This window comes from Suricata suricatta, chromosome 2 (genome assembly GCF_006229205.1).
Source record: "Suricata suricatta isolate VVHF042 chromosome 2, meerkat_22Aug2017_6uvM2_HiC, whole genome shotgun sequence".
NCBI classification, from domain to species: Eukaryota; Metazoa; Chordata; class Mammalia; order Carnivora; family Herpestidae; genus Suricata; species Suricata suricatta.
This window is the reverse complement of record NC_043701.1, coordinates 112,168,872-112,186,591: the sequence shown is the minus strand read 5'-3', so window position 1 is coordinate 112,186,591 and position 17,720 is coordinate 112,168,872. Positions and strand designations below refer to the sequence as shown.

Genomic DNA, 17,720 nt, shown 5'->3' with positions numbered 1-17,720 from the left:
TCTTCAATATTCTTGTGGCGAGCTGGATAATTTTATAGTCATAATGACACAGAGAGAAACTGAAACGCTGTAGGCACTCCATCTTTTCTTTATGTTTCACTGTAAAATGACGGTCTCCAAAATAACTTTATTCCACACTAATGTCGTTAAATAGAATTTCAATGGATTTGAAATGGTACATACATGTGTTCGTATAGCACTCCTAAAAGTTTGTACCTATTGGTCCTTCTCGTGAAGGGTCCTTTTTGTTCTTAGACCAAGCCCTTTATATTAGTATAGTATTAAAATGTCCTTTCCTTTTCTTAAAAATTAAAAGCATAAGATTAGTTGCTCTTAAAATGTCATTGCATTTTCAAAACCAAAAAAGCATAATTCCTTATTAGTCTCCTAAGCTATTTAGAAATCCTAAAATTTGAGAACCATTTCTATAGAAGAGAATTACTGTGCACAATCACCAAAACACTTCAAAAGATGTGTCTTTAAGAAAAAAAAACCATCAAGGGGCGCCTGGGTGGCTTAGTCAGTTAAGCGTCCAACTCTGGATTTTGGCTCAGGTCATGATCACAGGGTCACGGGATCAAGCCCCACATCGGGCTCTGTGTTGAGCATGGAGCCTGTATAAGATTGTCTCTCTCTCTCTCCCTTTACCCTTCTCCTCTCTCACTGAAGCATATATACACTCTCTCTCTCTGTCTCTCTCTCTCAAAAAATATCACAATTATAAAAATGAAGTATGATGACTGTGCTTTTAAATAATATAATTTTTTCCCATCATTGGATGAACGACAAAGAAAAGGTGGTAGGTGTATATATATACATATAGATGATGAAATATTACTCAGCCATAGAAAAGAATAGTCTTGCCATTTGTGATAATGCAGATGGGCCTTGAGGGCATTGTGCTAAGTGAAATAGGATGGGGAAAGACAAACATCATATGATCTAGGCTCTATGTGGGATCTAAAAACCGAAAACTCTTACAAAAATCACACAAACAAAACTAAGCTCCTAAGTACAGAGAACTGACTGGTGGCTCCCAGAGGTGGGAGTGCCAGGTGGGTGAAATGGGTGAAGGTGGACAGAAGACACCAACGTCTGGTTGCAAAATAAGTATGTCCTGGGATGTAATGTACAGAATGGTGATGATAGTTAATAATACCAGACTGCATATATGAGCGTTCCCGAGAGTAAATCTTAAAAGTTCTTATGACAAGAAAATAAAAATTCTGTAAGTAGGTGTGGCGATGGACATTAACTAGACTTAATATGGTGATCATTTCACAACATATACAAACGCTGAATTGTTATGTTACACACCAGAAACTAACATAACTTGAATGTCAATTATATCTCAACTAAAGAAATGGATTGTTCATTACAAAGGTTTGAAAAGAAAAAGTGAAAACATTTTACAATCACTTATAATCCAATATCAATATTTTTATGTGCCAGTTCTTTTTCTTTGCATTTTCTTCATTTAACTTTTACCAAAAACAAAATAGCAACAAGACAAAAGAGATGGCATTAAGTTAATGGTTTCATTTCAAATTATTTGGCAAGCCCTTAGAAAGACTGCCCCTACAGAGAAGACATTTCAAGGTGACACTAAGATCGAGCCCGATGGTATAGGTTAACAAACTAACTTCAAAGAAATGAGAAGTCAGGTGGTCAGCCAGCTCTGAGAGAGAGAATTTACACCACGAAAGCAAGCTGGCCTGGCACCGTGTGTATGAAGACATCTGAAGTATATTTAATTTGGGACTCTACAAAAATATCTGGAAACCAAGGTGCTCAAAAAGCCTTTGTTAGAAAGACAGGGATAGAGATGAAAAGTATGATTATCCCCCATTCAACAGATGGAAAAAGCCCAGCTCAGCCAATAGTCCAGGAGGTCAAAGAAGGGATGAAAGTTTTTTGATGCAGTCTTGAGCTCTATTGTTAGATCTTGCAAATTTTGGTGAGAAACAAGAAACAGTTTGACTTTACTTTGCTTGGCCTTTTGGCCTGCAAAAATACTAAGTTAGGCTGACATTTCGGCTACAAATTTTGCAGCTGTGTAATCACTGGGGTCTGGGAGACCTTACTATACTTGGTTCAGCTCTTGAATGCCTTTTGAGACCAAGACAATAGAACTTATAATTAGCAAACTACCATAAGTCTCAGAGTATGACACATCCAAAGAATTCTTGCTTTTTCTCTTTCCCACCACAGGGACATAAAAATAGAGCAAGTAGCTAGTATATTTGCACTTCCGCTCACACCAACTTTAAAAAATACATTGAAACATGGAACATGGCAAGAACATTGCTCTCTGTGAGGTGAGTGATTTCTACTTTCCTCTAATACTGAGGCATCTCACTGACAAGGAAGAGCCATGTTATAAAGGCATTTGTTCCCAACCGTCCTTTCCTTTTCATTCCCAGCGTTACAAATCCAGCTCAGCGCCTGATTACTTTTCCTGAGCCACTCAAATATGGATTTAGTCTCTCTACTTATTCCCGGTTTAAGCCACGTCCCACATGGATGCCAAATAAATGTTCTGACACACACCCCTGATTAGGTCAGTTCCCAAGCCAAAAATAAGATATGACCAGCCTTCATGCAGAAATTAGGAATTGAATAGTCAGGGTCCTTTACAACCTGATCGGCACCTACCTTCACAACCGATTCTTCTCCAACCCTGTGCAGCCCAGGGCTTCCCAATTAGATTCTTCACTTTTCCTTCACGAGCATCAAGCTTTTGAGGCTTGTTCTTCTCATGCTATTTCCTCCAATAAGACTGCAACTCCCTCTCAAGATTCTCTCCACCCCTCAAGGCCAACCATAAAAACCTTCTCTCCGAGAAGCTCGGCTGAGACCCAACTGGACGCAATCATTTTCTCCTCTGATCCTCTTTAGAAATTTTTCCTCTATGCCTACTTCCTTAATTTTGTCTTGCTCTTTAAATAAATATACCTCTTTTGTTGCTGCTACATAAGTAAAGAGCAAAATACTTAAAGATCTCTGGGAAGTCTGTATTATTTTTTTCAAAAACAAACTTCAGAGGCCTCTGTCTCGGAAGACGGAACTGGCTTCCTCTCCTCCCCGTCTGCAAGCAGAATCCACCTGCTCCCTTCTTATCAAAAGGGAATGTGTGTCACTCATTCCACCATGCATTACTATAAAATGATGTAATTCAGCACCTTCAGTTATTTAGCCTCTCATGGTAAGATGATTCTTTCTTTCCTTTAGTAGGCTCCACACCCTGCGTGGAGCCCAGTGCAAGGCTTGGACTTAGGACATTGAGCTCCAGAGCTGAGCTGAGATCTGAGCTGAGATCAAGAGTCAGACATTTAACCAACTGAGCCACCCAGGCACCCAAGACAATTCTTTCTAATTGTGAACTCCATTATGCAACCTTCTCCAGACTCACCTTTTGAGCAATAAAAACTACACTGTCTTACGGACCACTTCACTTTTTTTCCCCACAACTCTGATACAGGCTAATGTGGCCAGCCCATGCTACTGGAAAGGACAATGACGCTCAAAGAGGTCAAGTGTCTTGTCCATAAGAATATAAATAGAAAACAAAAACTTTGGGTGGCAGAAGGAAACTCTGAGAAACTATCGTATCTGCTTGCAAGTTCCTGTTGAGTCTAGGATTGGGAAAGTAGAGGGTAAGGGCATGGTGAGAATACTTCGTCACTATTTCCTTTTCCTCCCGCTCAGCATTAGGGAAATAATAAAAGTAGCTCAGGTTTATTGATTGTTTACTGAAAGGCAGGCAGGACACAAATTCTTTACATGTACCTGTCTCGTTTTCATGAGATAATGGTATTTATGAGACCTGTAAGTGCAGAGGGTGGACGATAAAATAGTATCATATGATTGGCCTGCTGGAGGAGGAAATCAGGATTTGAACCTAGATCACTTTGCATTAAAGCCCACATTTCTAATTGCTAGACCAATACCTCCCATATTTTAATTTAAGATTAAAGCCCACACACCTTGAGAACTTGTTAATATCAGATTCTGATTCAGTAAAGCGTTGCTCTGGGGTCTGAGATTGAAGCATCTGCACTAAGTTCCCAGGGGATGCTGCTGCTTGTGGTCCATGGACCACTCTTTAAGTAAGTACCAGTTTCTTTTCTTTTTCTTTTTTAAAATTTTTTTCTAATGTTTATTTTTGAGAAAAAGAGAGAGAGTGAGCAAGCGAGTGCAATGGGACAGGGGCAGAGAGCAGGAGATACAGAATCTGAAGCAGGTTCTAGACTGAGCTGTCAGCACAGAGCCTGATGTAGGGATTGAACCGAACTCAGACTGTGAGATCATGACCTGAGCTGATGTTAGCAGCTTAACAGACTGAGTCACCCAGGTGCCCCAAACTACCAATTTCTTTATACTCCCCTCAGAAAGTACTAAAGTTAGTCACTCAGGTCACTGAGGTTGTCATTCTGGGGACTAGTCTGGGGAAGGGGAAGAAGGAAGAACAGAGATCCCTGGCTCTGTCTTAGCCAGGTCTACTATTCAAGCTTCCCTGAACAGCTCCTTGCTGTTCCTGAACAGTGCTACGTCACCTGCAGCTTTATCTCTTGCTTTCCTTGGGGCGCCTGGGCGGGTCAGTCGGTGGAGCATCTGACTTCTGCTAAGGTCATGATCTCATGGTTCATGAGTTCAAGCCCCACATTTGGGACTCTGCTGTCAGCACAGAGCCAACTTTGCATCTTCTGTCCCCCACTTCTCTGCTCCTCTCCAGCTCTCTCTCGAAAATAATTTTACAAATAATTAAAACCTTGCCTTCCTTGTTCTCTCATAAGAATGTTTTCATTTTGCAGCACATACAACATTCTTTCAGGTAATACTTCATGGTATGATTTTGTACCATAACCTTTCCTCAACTGTCTGGAACACAATCCTATCCATACTTTCATGATATGCACTTCATAATGCGTTACCTTGTTTGTTTAATTTGATACATCAACTTATATAAAATTCTCTTATTATAGTGCTTTGTACCATTAAGCACAATTTTGTATTACCTTTGTTTGTAGGAATCTAATAGAATGTGTGGGCTATTTTTTCCTAAGATGGAGACCTCCAAAATAAGCTACACAGGTTGCAAACAGATGTTTTATCTGTTCATTTGTTCCCTCGCCATTGTTTAGGAGCTACCACGTCCCAGACACAGTGCTAGATTTGCCCTTGGACACTTGTGGATCCATTTGGAAATCTACAAACATAATATATATATATTTTTAACACCTTATTTTTATATCATATATATGATGCTATAAAACAGTGTATTTTAGGAGTGCCTGGGTCTGTTGGACATCTGACTCTTGATCTTAGCTCAGGTCATGATCTCACGATTCATGGGTTCAGGCCCCAAGTCGGGGTCTGCACTGACAGCTTGGAGCTGGCTTGGATTCTCTCTCTCTCTGTCCCTCCCCAGCTCACACTTTCTCTCTCAAAATAAATAAACATTTAAAAAACCAGAGTATTTTAATTAAACAGCTAGTTCACTTACTTTTAAGTGTTTTGCATAATGCTCTGATATAATGTGGTAATTAATGTCACTTCCCAATACAAAATCTCATTACATTATGGTAGTCTCTGCAGATATGTGTTCAGAAATGTGCCTGTGCACACACGAAACCTCCCCTTGCTTTTACAGAAGTGAAAATGAAGACATTTTTATTAAATCTGAAAAGAAAAGCTGAGTCTTGGCCACCTCATCAGGCTTTAATTGGCTTCCATTTGGTTAAAAATCAAGTTTTTAGAAACATTGCCTGCAGACCATTAATCAGTCTCTCTCCCTCCCATCTTTGTTCGGATGTCACCAGCATCCGGATGTCCAGCGCAGACATCTCCGACACTTAACTCACATTTCCTTTTCTCTTATACTCCCATGTTTTGTGCTGGAATTTTATGTGCAATTTCTTGTTTATTCTCACAGCATTCATGTGTGGCCTGTATATTATGAACTGCATTTTCCATGTGGAAACAGGCTCACAGAGGTGATATGATCACTGCAAACAGGGGGCATGTAGGAAATACATGTAGGAGGCTCACTTCTGCAAACTTTACAGTATTCTTTAAAAAAATTTTTTAATGGTTATTTTTGAGAGTGAGAGAGACCAAGAGCGAACAGCATAGGGGCAGAGAGGGAGACACAGAATCCGAAGCAGTCTCCAGGCTCTGAGTTGTCAGCACAGAGCCCAACGTGGGGCTTGAACTCAGATCATGAACTGAGCTGAAGTCGGAAGCTCAACCAATTGAACAACCCTCCCCACCCAGTGGCCCTACAGCAGTGCTCTGATTTGTTGCCCATCCTGAGAACGACCAGCTTTAATCGCCATGTTGCAAGACAAGTGCTGAGTGGAAAGGGCAAAGTGCCTGGCCCAAGATGACAGGGACGATCATAATGGGACTGAGGTTATGGCATCAGAGTCCAGTCCAGAGTCCAGTCCAGCCCAGTCATCACCAGCACCAGCCGTGACAAGGGCCCCGAAGCTGAAGATAGGACACAGAGCTCTGCCTGAAAACAAGGCCCGTGAGGTCAGTTGCTGTGCACATGGCTTGCTTTCTCCCAAGCTGTCCTTCTAAATCCAAATCGCAGGCTTAAATCTGTACCCTACTTGAACTTAGAGGCACAGAGCCCTGTTGCCCAGTCTCTTTGGGTTGGGGAAAAAAGAAAAGTGATAATAATTTGGGAATTGTTTCCTATTCTGAGCGCCACTGTCTGTCTGCTCACTGGCACCTGTGCCCAGGACGGCTGCCGATCCTCCCTGCACCTGCTGTGGGCCTCCAGCTGGGGCTCCTCCTCTCTCATCCTTCCTTTCTCGGTCATGTCCATCATTTCACAAACAGGCTTTAATATCTCTGAGCTGAAAAATGCCCCTGCTGGGTCCCAGGTGCCCCCCTTTCATCCGGACCACAACCACTGCCGTGTTTCTGCTCCCTTGGGAGATCAAGCTTGCCGGGGATGTTGTCTATACGCCCATCCCTGCTTCCTCACCTCTACCTCCGCTTTTAACTCCATTTCATATTGGGCTATGATTTCTCTGATCGCCAGTATTTTATTAAAAAAACACTGTACTACTCTTGTAAGCAAAATACAGTTGACTCTTGACCCACATGGGTTTGAACTGTGGGGGCCCCCAAACATGACGTTCAGTACTATAAATGCATTTGCTCTTCCTTATGATTTCCTTAAAAACACTGTCTCTTCTCTAGCTCACTTTATTGTAAGAACACAGTATGGGATACATATAACATACGGAATACGTGGTAAACGACTCTTATGTTACTGGTCAGCCTTCCAGTCAACAGTAGGCTATTAGAAGTTAAGTTTTGGCAGAGTCAAAAGTTATACATGAATTTTCGGCTGCATGGGTCATCAGCAAGCATAACCCCTGTGTTTTCAAGGGTTGGCTGTATGAAAAATGTTTATTTATAATATGTCATTATACATTAACTACATACACAAATACCTTAACAAAAAAACACCATGACTCATTAAACTTGTGTGCATATGTCATTGCTATATCTCACCTTCCTATATAGCACAGATTTATGTATGTCTTATCTTTTCCTCATCCTTGAGACCAAAAGCCTCTCTTCTTTGGAATCTTCTTCCAGAACATTTTATGCAGATGTAAATTTATCACAGGTCAGCATGAGCTCTCCTTTCTTGCCAGCCACCCCTTCCACTGTGCCCCCGGGATCTCTCATACCCTGTGAACCATCTATAGCTGTCTTCCATTCCCCCCTCATATCTTTGACTTAGCTTTTCATCAGTATCACCGTATTCTTTTTGCCTTTTCTTCTTCAAAGTTTCCCTTTAGCAGCTATCTCAGACTCCGCTGAGGTGAAGAATGACACACCTGTATTTAGAGTCATTTCTAGATGCATGATTGGTGTGTCCTATGGTTATTCTCTTTTGTCCACACCCTACTGGTTATTCTTTTTCTCAAAACCACTGCCACCTACAGATAAACAGGGCACCCTCTACCACCATGAAGCTGATAGTAGAGATGCAGATGAAGATGTGTACTCAATGGCAACGTAGAGTGAACACTCTCTAAGGCAATGGATTTCCAGAAGCACATTGGGGAAAACTAGTTGAGCTCGAAAAGAAAATAGCAAAAAGAGTTACCCACATACACTTTAAAAAAAGTTTATTTGTTTATTTTTGGGAGAGAGAGAGAGAAGCAGGGGAGGGCCAGAGAGAGAGAAAGAAAAAAAGAGACAGAGAGACAGAGAATCCCAGGCAGGTTACGGGCTGTCAGCACAGAGCCCAACATGGGGCTGGAACTCATGAACTATGAGATCAAGACCTGAGCCAAAATCAAGAGTCAGAAGCTTAGCCAACTGAGCCACCCAGGTGCCCTTACCCACATACAGTTTGATGATCAGTGGAAATTATCATGATGAAGTCATGATCTAATACCAGGAATAGTCATTTGTGTGTCTCTGCTCCTGAAGCCATGAAAAATGTTACCTTTTATTCTACTTTGGCATGTCATTAACACAGCTTTTCATCAGCATGCGCTAAAAGCTCACGTAGGTCTATCGCTGCGAAAAGCATCAAGGATGTAAACATGCTAAGGCTACAGCCCATGACCACAGCAGGTTAATGATCTGTTTGGTACTTAAACTACTTAGTTACATCGCTAATACGGGGTCTTATATTTTAACACTTATAACATTAAAAAAATGTGTGTAGCCTCCCATCCAAACTGAACTGCACACTCTTTCAGGCCAGACCCTGTGTATTAAAGCATTGGTTTGGATCATCTAAAAATTTCTATCTTAGGAACATCCAGCAGGAATTGAATAACTCCTTTGCTGAAAAGAAAACTGGATAGAGTTTGTCATCTTAGAATAGTAAGAAAATAGATGTAATTTTCTTTTTTTCTCCCCTCTGACATGCTAGAATGTAAATACAGCACTTCCACAGCTTTTGCCTTTGATCACCTTAGATCTTTTCTTTCCAAGTCCTCCTCACCTGCGCTTTGAATTTATTTCATCTTATACTTGCATGTACACTGCATGTTGTTTGGTGTGAAGATTGTGCCTTGTGTTTAATGTTCCTTTCTATGGTTTTTTAAAAAAAATTTAACATTTATTTGTTTTTGAGAAATAGAGACAGAGCACAAATAGGGGAAGGGAATAGAGAAGGGAGACACAGAATCTGAAGCAGACTCCAGGCTCTAAGCGGTCAGCACAGAGCCTGATGCAGGGCTTGAACTCATGAACCGTGAGATCATAACCTGAGCTGAAGTCAGATGTTTAACCGACTGAGCCCCTCTATGGTTTTTTTTTTTATTTTTAAGTTTGTCTATTTATTTTAAGAGGGAGATAGGCTGAGACAGCACACACCAGGGAAGGGCAGAGAGAGAGAGAGAGAGAGAGACAGAGAGAGAGAGAGAGAGAGAGAGAGAGAGAGAATGCCAAGTAGGTTCTGTGCTGTCAGAACAGAGCCCGGTGTGGGGCTTGATCCCACGAACTGAGATCATGACTTGAGGTGAAATCAAGAGCTGGACATTTGACCAACTGAGCCACCCAGGAGCCCCTACAATGTTTTTATTGTAACAAGCCCTTTCCTTTCTCTTGGAATGTAACTGAATTTCTCCATGTTATGGAACTATGTTTGAGACCCTTTTCTATTTAAAAAATACCACCTCCTACCTCCAAACTTGGATTTTTATGAAGTTAATCACCTCTATTACTTTATCTGATTACTCTAGTTCTCCAGAGCTGTTCTCTTGTTACAAGTTTTATAGTTATCCCATAAAAATTCTTTACTTTTTGATTTCCATCTCATGATATTGTTTGTGTGTTTGTCTTAAATAGGCTTCTGTGAGGGGCACCTGGGGGGCTCAGTCAGTCAAGTGTCTGACTTCGGCTCAGGTCATGATCTCACGGTTCATGATTTCCAACCCAGTGTCGGGCTCGCTGCTGACAGTGTGGAGCCTGCTTGGGAATCTCCCTCTCCCTCCCTCTCTCTGACCCTCCCCTGCTCATGCTCATTCTCTCTCAAACAAATATTAAAAAAACATTTTAACGGGATTCTGTGATATATTTTGATAATTTAATCAATCATTGGGTGGCATTTTATTTCTTTTGCATGTGGCGTAACACAGATATTTGTTTCCCAAATGTGTCTTTTCTTTTGTTCCTAATTTGGATTTTCTTTTCTCTTTAGTTCAAATGTTCCTCTGAAACTTAATCATTTATATGCACTGCTTTTATTTGGGTCACTTCTGAAAACTTTCTAATCCAATACCATATAATGTAGTATTGTCTTGCTAGAGAACTATTAGATTTACTACTTCCCCCTTGTGTGCCTTTCTAAAACATTTTTTAAACATTTATTAATTTTTGAGAGACACAGAGAGACAGAGTATGAGTAGGGGAGGGGCAGTGAAGTGGGGGGGGGGGGGGGGGCACAGAATCTGAAGCAGACTCCAGGCTCCGAGCTGTCAGCACAAGCCTGATGCAGGGCTCGAACTCACAGACTATGAAGATCATGACCTGAGCCAAAGTCGGATGCTCAACCGACTGAGCCACCCAGGCGCCCCCCTAATGTGCCTTTCTGAACCTGATGGTAGGACTTCCCATAAACTGGGCAAAGCACTCTGGGGATAAGATAGGCACCTAAGCCCTCAGCAGCCTGTGTGGCCAGTGGGGGCAGGGTGGGGGTGCCAATCCTCTGGGGCAGGTGTGGCTGAGCCTGGCCTGGTGCTGATCTCTCACTGGCTTCTGGGGACACCTGGCCCTGCCATGTTCTGAGCACAGCCAAGGTGGGCTCTGCCACCTGGACATCAAGTTTAGTGCCTAGCTCCAGAGTGAGCTGCTATCCACGTGGACAAGGGGTTGTGACCCGATGGAGGGACAGCTGGTGGCACTGGTTGCCAGGGGCCACAGTATAGAATTGGGATGGGGATACTGGGGGTGAGGACAGCCGTCTGTGGCAGGCCCATGTCTCCATGTTCACCTAGAGCAGATACTTCTGTCTAGTAATGCCCTGCAAGCCAGGCAGTAGGACTCCGGCCTTGACCTTGTGCATCACTGTCTTGCTCCTCAGAGTTCGGTCAGCATCAACATCAGCTTCACCTGAGAGCATGTCAGAAATGCCAAAGCTCAGGTCTACCCCAGCCCTTGGGAATGAGAATCTGTATACAGGTTAGTGTTGGAGAAGTGCTGTATCTGAGTGTGCTCTGGACTTCCTCTGGCCACGACCCTCTGCAAGGGAAAGGCCCACAGGGAGTTGGGGGTCTTCTAGACCAGGCTTCATCTCTGCAGGTCCCCAGAATCCCTCACCAAAGGCTCAGGTCTGCTCATTTCTAGGGCTTAAGTGGCTTCTTCACCAGATGCATTCTTAGGTGCCCCTGGGACCCAATGGCTAGCCAAGAGACAGCTGCAACACACTGGGGAGGGGCTGTAGTAGACGTTCAGGCCGAGTGTCCACATGAATGGTCCCAGAGCAAAGCCCCTGGTGGGACAGGGAAGAGGCAGGGGTGGGAAGGGGGTGGGCCCAGGGCCTCCAACTGGACTTTTTATCCAGGATCCACAGATAACCTCAAGTCCACTTTTGCCCATTTGTGACTGACATGCCCTTTTCGTGGGGCCCAAGCTATGTGCAGGGTGGTGAGTATAAAAGAATATAAGCTTTCTAAAACTTCATATACTTGATACTAAAAAGTTAGGTTTAATTCCAAAATCATTGGCTTTACCTTAAGAAACTTCAACATAACATTTGTCAGTGAAAGAAAAGAATAGTTATTAGATACGTCAAACATAATTTCAGTTGCAGGAAACTCTTGAATGGCTATAGAATAGGTTTTAAATGTTCTGTCATCCACTTATTCTTAGAAAGCATCACAGGGACAATGACTGTCAAGACTTTAGACGGACACTGATCAAGAATTATGGGTCACTATTTCTAACAGGATACCTGATTTTAAAAAAAGCTAAATGTAATTTACACTTCTCAGGGAAACATTTACAAGTGTTCTATTTGAAAATTCTATATAAATTCAATAGTATTATCCCCAATACTTTTTATTTTCTCTTCTTTCAGATACAAAGAATATGTATTGAATTATTTTTCTGTAAAATTCCATACAGATGCTCTCAAGTCCTGTCTAATTCGCCCATGTACCATACAAACATTATGTATGCATAATAAAGTAAAGAAAAACATATCTAGCTAGCCAGAGCTGAGTGAGAAAAGATAAGATGCCCAGAACAGGCAAGGTAGAAAAAGGAATTCCTTTATATTACATGCAATATGTCTTTGGCTCACAAATGTCTATTATTTCTGACTTTTATTAGAAATACATCCTTTAATAAAGCAGATTTCCTTCCTTCCTACCATTTGAAAAAAGCCAGATATTTTTTCCCCTCAACAGATCAGCTTCAAAAAATTTTTAACGTTTTCCTAACATATAATTATCATCTTCCAAAGACCCAAAAGTGTTGTCAATGTGACTGAAATCAGAATGTAAATATTTTATAAACAGCTGTCAAATCTCAATTGGCAGAAAACAAAAAGCCCCCGAATTGCTGTAATCGACCTACGAGGCTACACCATTTAATTGACAGATAAGACATTTTTCTAGTTTCCATTTTCCCATCAGCATTTTAATACGTTACCACGGTATGCCATTCTGGAGAGTCACTGTGACAATTTACTTGAAGATGGAATAAATTCTGAAATGCTCTCAGGGAGATGCCTAGTGCAATAACTGAATTCTGCTTCATGGAACATTCTTCACACTCAGTGTATTTGGAATGGCTGTTACTAACACGGACTAAATATTGGCATCAAGGGAATGTTATCATGCCCATTTAAAAAGAAGGCAAAATGCTCTTAGCAGTTCAATAATTTATTATTTCATTCTTTTGGGCCTTCATTCAATAAACAGTTCCGATCGCCCACATGCCAGGCAGAGCTAATAAATCTTTGCGTAAGATCCAAAGCACTGGCCTCAACCACCCGTCATCACAGATCAGAAATACTGCTCATAAAAATACCCGCAGCGGTCCCTCCGAAAGAGTTACTGCTCTTTCCTCGTGCCCTGCTGTCAGTCCGTCTCCCCAGAAGTTTTTTGTTCATCTTTACTTTTATTGTTTTTCCTTCCTTCCTAAGCAATAGACTCTTCGGGGACATCTGTAAGCACTGCTTAACTTCCTTCGGGATGTTTGATCTACGGCATTTTCTGCCTCTACATTCATGCATTCAGTAAATATTTACGAAGCTTCTTGCAGGGAACAGACATCCTTATAGGCACCGTCGGCTTTGGCAAGGAAGGAATAGACAAGGCCCTGCCTTCAATGAGCTTAGATCACACTGTAGTGAGAGAGAAGCGATAAACTATAAATAAACGTGGCTGAATTCTTCACGTCTTGCCTAAATCCCTTATTTTTCACGATTCTCCTTAATCCCTTACGGTCTATGCATACGTATTTTTTGCCCCACATGGGTATTTTAGTATGCTTTACAAAATAAAATGTCTAGTTTTTAAAAGGAATTCAATTTGGGTGCCTAGGCTCGCGCTCATATGCAGAGAGTGGTTAGGGAAGGCTACAGCAGCTGAGATCTGAATGGGAAGGACCAGGGGCACAGGAGGCAAGCAGGGGACTGTACTGCCAGGGCCCTGGGGCACAGGGGGTGGGGGGAAGAACACAAAGAAACATTCAAGGAACAGTAAAAAGGACAACCTCGCTGGGAAGCGAGGAGGAAGTGCAGGTAGAAACCTGAGTGCATGGGATGTGTAAGTCATGGTCCTGCACTGGGGATTCTGCTCTTAGTGCAGAGGAAGGAGTCAAAGGGTTTGGAGTGGGCGTCAAGCAGGAGAGGAGTAGGATGCGATCTGGGCGCCCCAGTCTCCTGGAAGCCAGGAGGCCCTCCAAGAGCTCACACAGTCGTCCAGTCAAGAGAGAATGATGACTTGGGGCAGAGTCGTAACAAAAGAGACACAAAGAAATGAAGAGATTCAGGACCTTTTTGAAACAAAGGAAAGGAAAAGGGAAAGAACTGAGAAATCTTAGCTTCAGGGACCAAAAGGAAAAATTTGACTCTAGTGGATGCAGCGTTTCCCTGCATTACCAAAGGAGATCTGACAAGGGAAGCTATTATTTTCCACTAAGAGAATATCAGAATATCTGACACCCTCCATTTACAAATAAAGAGCAAAGTTCCAAAGAGGTGAGACGGCGTTTTCTAGCCTCAGAAGAGCTGGCTGTCACCTGCATTGCCCCTCTCGTGTTTTCCAGCCCAGAGACTTTTCCATTACCCAAGCACCTCCTTCCCTGACTCAGCTCAGTACCTTATTCAATATCGTGCATGACTTTCTTTGGAAAGGAGTTTCTTTATGTAATTTATCTTTTACCTGCATTCTTTCTCCTGAACCCAATAAGTCAATAAGTGTGAGTGAAGGAAGAGACTATTGGAAGAAGAATATTTAATATTAGGATCGTATGTTAAAAGCTGAATTTTGGTGGCCATATTGAGACCATTAGTTTTAAACTTTTATTGCCAAAAAAAAAAAAAAAAGCAAAACAACCCACCTTGGAATTAATATTTCCTTCACTAGTTTCCATAGGCAATTCCAATTAATTTTGATCTTCCCAGAATTAGAGTTTCCTCCCTCCTCCTCCTCCACTTCCTCCTCCTTCTTCTTTTTATTGTAGAATAGCTTGAGTTCACTTAGTTTTATAAATGGTTAATCCAATGGAAATTCTGTTATCAAAGAGCAAGCATTCAAAGGGGCAATGACTTGGTGATGTTGCCGACTAGCCAGCAGATGTGAATGCGACGGCCCAGGTTCCTGTCATACTGTCAGGACAGGCATCAGGGTAACAGAGGACTGGGAAGGGCGCCTGACGGGTCCAGTTCAAGGTCACCTTTGTAACGTAGGACAAGGTTAACACTCCGTGTGCGAGTTTCCTCATCTGTAGATGGGGATAATAACACTTACTCTGTCGGCACGCTACTGCCAAGATTAAAGAAAGGCATGTCTAGCACAACAGCCAGGTCTAAACGCCCGTGAATCAGCGCTGTCTGCACTGGGCTCCAAGTGTCAGGAGATTTAGAGAAACAGCAATTTATCAGAGTCATCCCACAGGAGAGCTGATGGTAGGCTCACCAGAGGGCAAGAATGTCATCAAAGAGTCAAGTTCATTTTACCTTCCTGCTCTAACATCTCTGTCTGTGGCTTTTGTTCTTGAGATCACAAGATGGGGCGGGGGGTGGGGGCTGTGCTGTATTTTCTATTTTTTTGAAATAATTTATTGTCAAGTTAGCTAAGATATAGTGTATACAGTGTGCTCATGGCCTCAGGAGTAAATTCCCATGTTTCTGGGAGTAGATTCCCATGTTTCCTCTCTTGCATACAATACCCAGTGCTCCTCCCAACAAGAGGGCTATCCAGTTCTTAGAGACAAAGGGCAAAGGGTGTGGCCCAGAGCACATCTTTCATGTGTAAACCAAACAATCTTGTATCTACAACCCCATTTCTCTTCTAACTCAAACCTCAGTAATTTCCTCAGCCTTAAGTGACCCACCAGCCAGAGGCCACCGGGATAGCCCAGAGCCCACAGACTTGATTCTAACTGGCCAATCCTCAACCTTATGCCCTGTGCGGCATAGCTGTTCCCATGGACACCCCCAGGAAATACTCTGATTCAGACTTTCTCCTTTTTCGGTCTTCTGCCTCCTGACCAAACCTGGTGCTTCCTCACGTGGCCTGGTGGTACCCAGTGGCCCTTCTCTAATCATATATAAGAAAGAAATTCTCCTTTCAGTGGCATGGATCTCTCCGGGTCAACACTCAGTCACCTCCATAAATTAAAATTCATAGCTGTTTGAACAGCTTTCCAGGTAAGAAGATCAAGTAATAACAATGTTTCCAAAATACTCTGCTCTTGAAGCTCTGATCTTTTAATTCAAGAACAGAAAGAGGACAGGAAGGGAATAAATTCAGGAAGGGAAGTCCTCCCTGGGGCCCACCGTCCAGAGTCACCAGGGTACGTGGTCTCAGTAAAGGAGTCTGGGAAGGTGAAGATTTTTAAAGAAGGCATTTCCCTGCCTCTCAAAACATCAGGGTGATGACGGTGATGATGATGATAATGATGATGATGATGATGATGAGTTTTGGAAGGAAGAGGGGAGAAGGGATTTTGAGTAGACCAGTAGCACTGTCTGCTGAACAGAGAAGGCATTCACAATAACGTTGAAAGGAGATGGAGTTTTTTCACAAATTGCTCTTTCTTTATATTTACTATGCTTCTGTAGATTAGACAAACTATAAGATTTTATATACACTAAAAATTCAGACATTTGGCACTAATTTCCAACAGCCCCATGTTGCTATACTTAAGATACAAATGAGTATTTGAAATAAAACATTTCACATTTTAACAAACATGCCTTCATTATCATTTTGATTATGATGAGCAAATAAGCAAAAAAGTGTCTTTATTAAGACAACAATTGAGCATGACTATTTTTCTCTATTGAGAAGCACAGAGAGCAATTATAAATCATATTTGAAAATACCAACTTAGAAATTCCTATTCCTCATTAATCTGTTTCACTGACCAAGCCATAAATCCTTTTTTATTTTTTACAGCAAAGAACTCAACCCAGACAAAGATCTTACCTTATAGTACCTCAGTGGGAGTTCTGAATGTCATTTATTTGGACTCTGATCAGAACACAGTTGCTAGAAGAGAATTAAGAAAATACGGTTAACATAGAGCCCTAGGACTGGAAAGTCAATAGGTTAAACAAAAGGATTTGAGGCAATGCAGGAAAATTACAGAATTTTCTAGTGAACGTGATCTCCTAGATCCTAGTGCTGAACCACCTCATGTAATCGAGGATGCAGATGGTCAGAGAGTTCAGGTCCCTGTCATTGGCAGAAGAAATGCATATCTTGACTTGCTACAAAAGGCTCTATTCATAGGTCCACTCCTCATACCCGTCAAAGCCCCCAAAGTGAAGTGACACAAAGCGAGAAGAACAGAAAACAAAAATGTTCCACATTCCTTCGTTTCACAAGTGAGTGATGGTACCCTCCTTTGTTAGCAAGTGGGTTAGCGCCATCTTCCCTTAGAAGCTCTGGTCTCCTACCTTCTCCAGACGCAATAGACACATATACACACAGTTAGCTCCTGCTTAGCCCCCTTCTCACACCAGGATAGAGTCAAATCTTAGTAGCCCCTAACCCTGTTTTGGACAGTGAAATTCACACTTTTTTTCAAGTTTATTTATGTATTTTGAGACAGAGAGAGAATGCAAGTGGGGGAGAAGCAGAGGGAAAGGAAGAGAGAGAATCCCAAGCAGGCTTTGAACTGTCAGTGCAGATCCCAATGCAGGGCGTGAACTCACAAACCATGAAATCATGACCTGAGCCAAAATCAAGAGTCAGACGCTCAACCAACTGAGTCACTCAGGCACCCCTGACATTCAGTTTTAAAGTGCATAGAACCTGACATTTAGGCTAGAACCTTAGCAGAGCTTTTAGAAGGCCGACTAGAGAAAGAAAAAGAGGCACCAAGTTCATGAGCAGAGAATGAAGGAAGGGTGTTCGTGTGAAGGACATCATGGATGACACGGGGTCAGGAGGGAACCTCAAATGCTACGAGAGAACTGGGGACGGGGATTGACAAGATGTGGCTGGATTTGTAAAAGGAGAACCTTGCAGTTTCCTGAGAAGTGAGGCTGA

At 42.2% G+C, this 17,720-nt stretch overlaps 1 protein-coding gene across 1 annotated transcript in view; it reads right to left on the bottom strand.

The window, feature by feature from the left end:
• Positions 1–17,720, bottom strand: part of CHRM3 (cholinergic receptor muscarinic 3) — a 486,812-nt gene that overhangs the window by 250,123 nt on the left and 218,969 nt on the right. Inside the window, exon 3 of the mRNA XM_029931658.1 lies at positions 16,653–16,715. The gene's annotated coding sequence lies outside the window, so the exon portion shown is untranslated. The remainder of the gene's footprint in view (positions 1–16,652; positions 16,716–17,720) is intronic.